At 28.6% G+C, this 8,324-nt stretch overlaps 1 long non-coding RNA gene across 1 annotated transcript; it reads right to left on the bottom strand.

Annotated features, from left to right (window-relative positions):
- Positions 1-430: 430 nt before the first annotated feature.
- LOC126847067 (uncharacterized) lies at positions 431-6,785 on the bottom strand. The gene is made up of 2 exons (XR_007686971.1): positions 6,591-6,785; positions 431-1,005 (listed from the first exon to the last, which is right to left on the bottom strand). It is a non-coding gene; the product is annotated as an uncharacterized LOC126847067 (long non-coding RNA).
- Between the last annotated feature and the right edge of the window lie 1,539 nt (positions 6,786-8,324).

An 8,324-nucleotide genomic window follows, 5' to 3' on the forward strand; every position in this document is an offset into this window, starting at 1 on the left:
GTGTGTTGTTCCTTAGTCGTCGACTTGTTATCTTGTTGGTGCGATACAATAATAACAATATTATAATCATTATTAAAGTGTTAGCGCCGTCCTTGCAATTGTCTAAAATACAATAACGCGTTGCCGGATGAATGAGAAAAGTTACAAAACACCGGAGTATACCTAAATTCTGATTTGAAATTTCAAGGAGCCACAACAGTTTTCGAAAAACCGAGCTGTCGACATAATAATAATATCGTACCTACCTAATATTATAATATGCCACCGTTTTCCCTCCGTTAATAATTACTTAACGCACAAAATATAATGCTTTGACAGCGTCTAATTATAATACAATAGTACCCATAGAAACGCTGCACAATGTGTATAGGCGACAGGATTAAATAGGTTCGGTATGAGGCGAAAAAAAAGATTTATAAAGACCGATTAACATGGTAGGTAATGCACATAATATTAATAAAATACAAGTACTTGAGAAAATTGTAACGTTATGAGTTAACGCGACGTTGCATGTCGCACTTCGACATCAATACAAAATTGTACAAAAAAAAAATTAAAAATAATACAAGTGATTTTTATAATACTTTAGAGAGGTGAGCAAGGAGATAATGTATATTCTTAAGGGTGCGTTTGTTTTCTTCGACATCCCTTTTGGAAATCAATGAAAAAATATTAAACAGATCTTTTTGTCGAGTCTGACTTTAAAATGCCAATAACAATATAGTTCTAATAATATAAAAAAAACTAAATAAATGTACATAAAAAGAAACAGGTAAATACTTAAATAATAAAATTAATAAATTTGGTAGGTACATTTAATAAAAATCACATAATATATGGTAACGTTCTAAACGTTGTACTGCAACCAGTAGGTAGCCTCCTCTAGAGCATTTGTGTTTGTCAGTATCAGATCTTCTTTGGTGCATTGTGCTGGACTCATGTTGCATGACAAAAGAGTGTTCATCGGTCTGTCGTTCTCCACATTCACAAGCTTCATCTTCTTCACTAAACAGATAAAAACCTTTTTTTTTTATTTTCACCTAAGTGGCCTTGCCAATTCCTAGGATAGGCGCGATTCTCAAGTAGGTGTTTTATTTTTAGATTAGGTGGATTGCATGGGGAGTGAGTGCAGCTACCATAGAGCGCGTTCTAATTAAGGATATTTTTGAACGGTTCACTATACACGTTGACATATTGTAACACAGGGCGCAAAAAAATGTCTTGACCTTGGGCAGAGACTATTTTTTTTGTCCTTTTCGAGAAGACGATTTTGCAGTTCAAGAACAACGACACTATTTGTCGTCTATACAATCGTTTGTATGGAAATATGTACATTATCCCGACGATAACGCGTTGGTTATTTTTTAATAAACATGCACAGAAGAATAACGTTGTCGCCGGTTTTTTTATTTATTTATTATTACATTATAAATAATTTGTGTATTTTTTTTTAACTTCTTATAAAAACCAAATCGTTGTAATAATAATATTAATGTGAGTACATATATGTTCAGCATACACACATATACGAGTGTGCCTAATCGACGGATTTGGATTTATTCTTTAATTTTTTTCTTTCCGCCGTTGAAAAAACCCAACACGCCTACGTCTGCGCATATTATATGTATTCTCGAAATTATATGTAAAGAAAAATAATGTGTATAAAGAAAAATGAGCGTGATTGACTGACGTCCGAGATTAATTTAAAGCCGTGACTGTCGAAATAGCGCCGCTACTCTATACACACAAGATAATATAATATTATAGGCAGCTCTGCATTATGTATATGACCGTTTCTTGGATATTTCTACTGTGGCCGCTGTAGAGAACCTTAAAGAGTGATGATGGCCCGGTGAACCGTTATCGACCACATTATCAGTGCTGGGGCTCGTGATCCTTGTGCGAAATTATTCTGTCTTGAGCAACTCGAGAAATAAATATATTGAGTATAAAAATGTTATGACGTGTAGCACTACATTGAAGCTACTAGCTAGCTAACAATAAATATTACTATGTGTTTGATTTTAAGTACCTATAAAGCAGGACTACTATATTGGTAGTGTGTAGATGTTCGGTATTCAGTTAATAACCCTTTCAACGCAGTAAAATTGTTGAATTCCTATATAAGACTATTTATCACAATCAAATTCTACAAATCTTTGTGAGTCAACAACAGACTGTCTACTACTTCTATCATGAGACGTGGAAACAATTGGAAAAAATATACACAATTTGTCCAACTATACTTTTAGTTAAAGCAACTATACATTTAGCTCGGTCCAACTATTTGTTTAGTTATTCTAACTAAAAGTGTATTGTGTCCTTATAATAACCATAATTTTAGTCGGTCCATTTACGTTGGTTACACAATGCTTATTATTCCATGACTTTCTTAAATCCTATTTATTATGGGTAGGTTATCAGTTTTGTATGAAAGCAGAAAGTGAAACCGATCGTTACCAAACTATTTACTTAGGTACGTTTTACAATAGTAATTATAGGTCGAAAAGCTGGTTTAAAATTAATTAATTGGAGTTACTTAGCAGTTTTTTCATGTTGCTAAGAATGTAAGAATTATTTCTTTTACCTATGTATGGTTTAAAAATGCCCAACGATTAGTTTGCATTTAAAATATAAATATATAGTTGAATTCTTCTATTTCTCTGTTATAAACCAATTTTTACACTACACTTACTGATAACATAACAGTTGACTAGGTACCGTTAATATTTTAAGTGAACTATTAGATAGCATAATATTCTCTTATATAATATAAAACCGGCAACTTTGTACTTAATAACCATAATTATTATTATTTTAACATTGAAGTGTGTTATTTTTAAAAAGCAAACTTATCTATCCACTATAGATGAAGTTTTAGATGTCGCAATAACTAATGTTATTATTCCATTGTAATAAATAAATAAATAAAAAAATATTAGCAAAACCACTCGTGTCGTTATATCTGAAAGAGGCCAGACAGTAAATAATTCTACTGAAAAAATAATGGCACTACTTTATTTGCAAAACGCCGCAACTCCTATTTCCTAAGAACTCAATTTACCTGACCACGCCTTTGTGTACACCTTCAATCAATAATCTCTCGAGCAGTACCATTAATAATAGTTTAATTCGGCTAAAACAAAACAGGTGATTTAGATGAAAGTGAATTTCACCAGCCGCAATACAATAATTAATAAAAACAATTTCGATTAAAATAATCATATCGTACAACTAATTTGGAAATCCTTAGAAAATCTTCGTGCATTTGCGCTCATTGTTATTGTATACAAATTTGATAGATACGTTTAAACGACATAAATTATAATCAATAAACATCTATAAATGGTCACATAAAAAAAAAAAAAAACGTAAATTGCTATAGTATCAAAATGTGTACTTGAAAACGTTTTATAGTCACACATATAAAACGATTATAGCATTAATAAGACGATTTAATACCGACGTGCTGGTTGTGTAAGTGGGTAAAAAATTTAAACGCCAATATTAAGTGTAGGTAATTAAAGACCCTTATCGTTAATAATGTTTGTTAAATATGTCTGTAATATGGTTTTTGTATAAAATTATTCAAAAACCGTAATAACCATAACAATCAATATATAGTTATTTATCTTAGTTAGGCCTAATTTTGTTTTAAATACTATTAATTAAAACATTTAACTGTGCAATACAACTTATCTTGTCCAAACAATTTTATATCACAGTTTTTTTAAATATATATTATTTGAATCAATTGGACATACTATGTAAAATACGTATCATATTTTAATGAAACTATTTACAATTTTTCAGTACTTGTGTCGTTTGAATAATAATTAAAATAGACTTACATAGATAGTATATACATTACATTCCACAAAATATAATTAAATGTGTGTTTTCCAATATAAACGTATAACAGTTTAGTGGCTAAACATATTACTGTACACATATAATCCCCTCTCAACCATTGTTTAGGATACATTTTTTTTTTTACAAAAAAATATACTTCTGCTGATGCCGTATGTAACCATATTGAAATTAATTAGCAGACCGTGAATTTAATTTTTTTTTTTTTATATTAATTAGTACAATTTTAGTACACCATAATAGCTTATAAGTATTATAGACTAAATCTTTTAATGATACTCATGCGATTGAAACACACGGCGCACAGTATAGGAGCAATAAAAATAAAAAATGATTAATTTAAAAAAAGAAAATCACCGTTGGAAATGAAATATACAGCAATTTTTTTTTTTTTTTTTTTTACCAAATAGTTTAACTATTAACTATTCGTGTCCAAACGATAAAACGAAAAAAACAAAAAAAATACAAATTAAATGATTGAATTCCAATCGCATTTCTACATTGGCATATGAAGGACTTTCGTGATATTAATTTAAAATCAAAAAACGCCGTTTTGTGAGCCATGTGGTCGACGGCAAACGATAGTTTACAGATTATATATATGTATATATATTTTTTTTTTTACTTAAAACACACGGTTTATGATTGAAGACCGTAAACCATCATTTGAATAGCTCGAATTGAAAATATAATGTAAAAACATGTCCAGTTTAAGTGTTGTTCATAATTATTGGCCATTAAACCAAAACGAGTGTTTTTATAAATACTATCCAAACATGCAAACAGGATGGCATCACTTTAGCCAAGCCTCATTCTATAAATATACACAAATTTTTATATTTTATTTGCTAAATTTCGTTTTTTAAATTAACTACCGTCTACCGTTATTTAAGTTTGATATAATATTTAAATTTAAACTCACAACAGGCTTGTAGTCATTAATGCCTTAGAAATAGAATTGTCAGACTCCATCTAGCCTTAAAATATATCCTAAAAAGATAAGTATGTAATTATTGATAGTTATGTACTGTTAAACCAGCTACAGAATACATTAAATTTATTGTATATGATCAAATTGATTCTCTATTTGTATGGGTATTATAAAAAAACATCAAGTGCCATAAAGATACACGGTTAATCCTAAACCATTTAATTTCTACCTTTGATAAAAGTTAAAACATGTACATAATTAGTTTTAAAAATAAAAATCAATTGCGTGACTTGTTCGCTTGTTTTAAGCGCAGCGAGTAAAAACCGAATAGCAGTTATTGTGTTTTAAGGTATTCGAGTATGAAAAAAAAAAAGAGAAAAAATACCTAAAAGTCATTGAAGAGTTAAGTTTCTAAGAAAAAAAATACAAATTACTCGAATTTTTTTTTGTGCAGAGATGCCAAAAACAAACAACAAGCCGGTTAAGAGTACAAATAATATTTAAAAAAATGATTTTAACAGGCACACGCTTGACAGATTTCGGCAATGTCTGGAAACTGAAAAGGCCTTGAAGACTTCTTTACGTGGAACTCGACACAAGTGGTTTTTGAGCAATATAATTCAAACCTAAACGAATGCTGTTCTTACCTTCATAAATAGCCTTTAGACATAGGTAAGACGTGAAGTGAAATCAGGAAGTAAATTAATTGAAAATTGTAAAAAATGTTAATATATTTTACAATAGAACGTCAAACATGATTTAACAAAAGATCAGATAGTTGTAGAAAGTTTGTATGTTTGAGTAAACATAACATAAATTATTCTTAAAATTACCATATTATAATAATGGGATGATTAAAATATAATAATAATAATTTAAATGTATAGTAAAACATATATTTTATGACTTTTACGAACACTATAGAGCACTCTAGGTGCGTTCTTAATAAATCGCCTGTGTGATATCAAAAAAACCTCAAATAGATTCGACAAAAACATTGCACTCTAAAATGAGACATCCTTGACAAGATAACAATATGTGGATTTAATTTTAACGGAATATTTATACAACAATAATTTAATGCGGTCCCTAATAAATGTGTAAATTATAGATTATTATTATTACTACAAGCTACTCGAACCTTACTTACTCGAATTAAAAGTAATAATAATGGTTATAGGTACAAGATAAGATCTATGGGTAATCTTGGTTAAGCTCGGCATTCGAAAATTTTGATTATTTTTAATAAATTAAGATAGATTGTTTTTTTTTCTATTTCTAAAATAGTGGTCTCATTTCCAATATGATTTTAAATACTTTATAATAAATATTTAAAAACGTGCATTAAAACTTGAAATTTTTTATTCTTTGTGTACCTCCTCCGACGAGCAGCCAGGCATATTATTAAACTACAAGTCCAAATTTATTATATCTAGTTTTTTTTTTCTTTTTAAAACCACCAAACGAGTAACTTGGTAAGCAGTCGGCTAATAAGGTTTAATGCTGTACATACAGGTTTATTGACCAAAAAAAAAAAAAATGTTCATTTAAAGGAGTTACATATTGTGTACAACAAAGTGGAGACGATCGGCGTGCAACAGAATCTGGTTTTTCGGACAATAAATACACCGAAATTTGGACAAGACCAAAAAAAAAAAAAGTAATAATAATAATACCAGTTCAAAAAAAAAATATATTTTTCGCCCTTTGTTTTATCCGCCAACATTATCGTTTGTTGTAGTTTTCAGTATTTTTTTATTATCCCCCTTCAAGTACACTTCGTCCTTACCGTTGCCATCACAGCCGCCGCCGCTGCAGACAGTTTGTATCTCTCATATTTCTGATGATATGTCGAACAAGTTTGCCTCTGTACCAAAAAAAAACATATACATGTATAATAATAAGTAAAGAAAAAAAATGTCTTTATTGCTTTAACGCAAACGGTTTTAATGATGGTTAAAACGATTTTGTTAGCTAATGTATTATTGAATGTTTTTTGGCTAAATTATATTTAAAAAAAAAAAATTCCCTTTAGCGTTCAATAAAACAATAAAATTTACCGACTGAATCCAAGTTAAAAGTTATCACTAAGTGGTGTGTTAGACATTCAACGCAATTTGTGAAAACTATATCGAGGATTTAATAATTTTTTTTAAATCTACACTTATGCATATAGATAATAAAACACATCGAGTACCTACTTATGTATGTATTCATCGAATCCCTCATTGCACAGTACATAAACCGAAAGAAAAACACCAACATAATAATATTACTTTGGCTAATGTTATTTTAATTCCATGTTTTTCTAATTTATATTGCTATACAAATGTAATAAAAAGTCTGATAATTTAGTTCTTAAAATGCCAAAAAACGTTAGTTGTTTAAAATATATAATTGTAATAGGTATTTAAGACTGTTTACTGCAATATTATTAAAACCTTAAAAGTCGTTTACATAATTTATATTTAAGTTTTTTTTTTACTAAAATTGCACACTAAGGTATAGTTGATAAAAGTGTAATCTTTGAACGGCGATAAATATAATAATATATGTATCGTGCCATCGTCTAATACGGCTAATTAATTTATAATTTCTTATTATCAAAATATAACACCAACACTGCCATAAGAAATTATAACTCTACAATCGCTATTATTGGAACAAGTCTTAAATTATCAGCAAACGTCTGAAATTTTAGATAAAAAAAAAAAATGGTTGGATTTGTTCGATTACAGTTTCGGATTCGTTAAGTACTTTTTTAATGTATCTTAGATATCTAGGAAAACTTGATAAAAAATTGACTACATAAATAGTCGAGTAATAAAATAATTGAAAAAGTATCAAAGTTATTCAGCTTAAGACTAAGTCGAACAATTTATATTGTTGTTATATTCTAAGTATATTTTTAGATTTTGATTTTTGACCTATTATTTCAAGGTATTCAATCCAATTGAGTGTACCATTTGACTTATTAAACTTTGAGCCAATAACTGTACAGTGCATATCACAACTATGCAACTTTCAGCGCATTGTTACATGAAATTATATTTTATAGAAATTCAAAGTAATCTCATTATGTACGTTTATTACTAGAAATACCAACAGAATTGTTTTCACCTTCAGTTGTAGTTAAGGTGAGGGTGAAGTGAATCCCTATATGGATGTTAAGACACGTGCAAAATTAATTACCTACTACTTAAAAAAAAAACACTAAATAATGGCAAAAATTTAGATAAGTAATATTTTTAAGTATATAATTATAATTAACTATGCATATCGGTAGTATTAATTTGATATTTTTTTTCAGTTTAATCATTATTACAGTTGGTAATAAAATGTTTATGTTATTTACAGAAAAAAAATAACTGATAATTACATAAATGATAAAATGACGCCATGTCTCATTCAATTAGCCTTCAGGTTAAGGTTTTTTTTTTTTAGTCAGATGACATTAAATTTTTTTTATAATAATTATTATGATTTATCAAAGCCTTGGTATTTTGAAAACTGAAGTTGTAAA

The sequence above is a fragment of the Adelges cooleyi genome, unplaced genomic scaffold (assembly GCF_023614345.1).
Source record: "Adelges cooleyi isolate 19-005CV unplaced genomic scaffold, UGA_ACOO_1.1 ACOO_flye_CR_arks_rails_tigmint_CR_PRNA_108, whole genome shotgun sequence".
Lineage (NCBI taxonomy): Eukaryota > Metazoa > Arthropoda > Insecta > Hemiptera > Adelgidae > Adelges > Adelges cooleyi.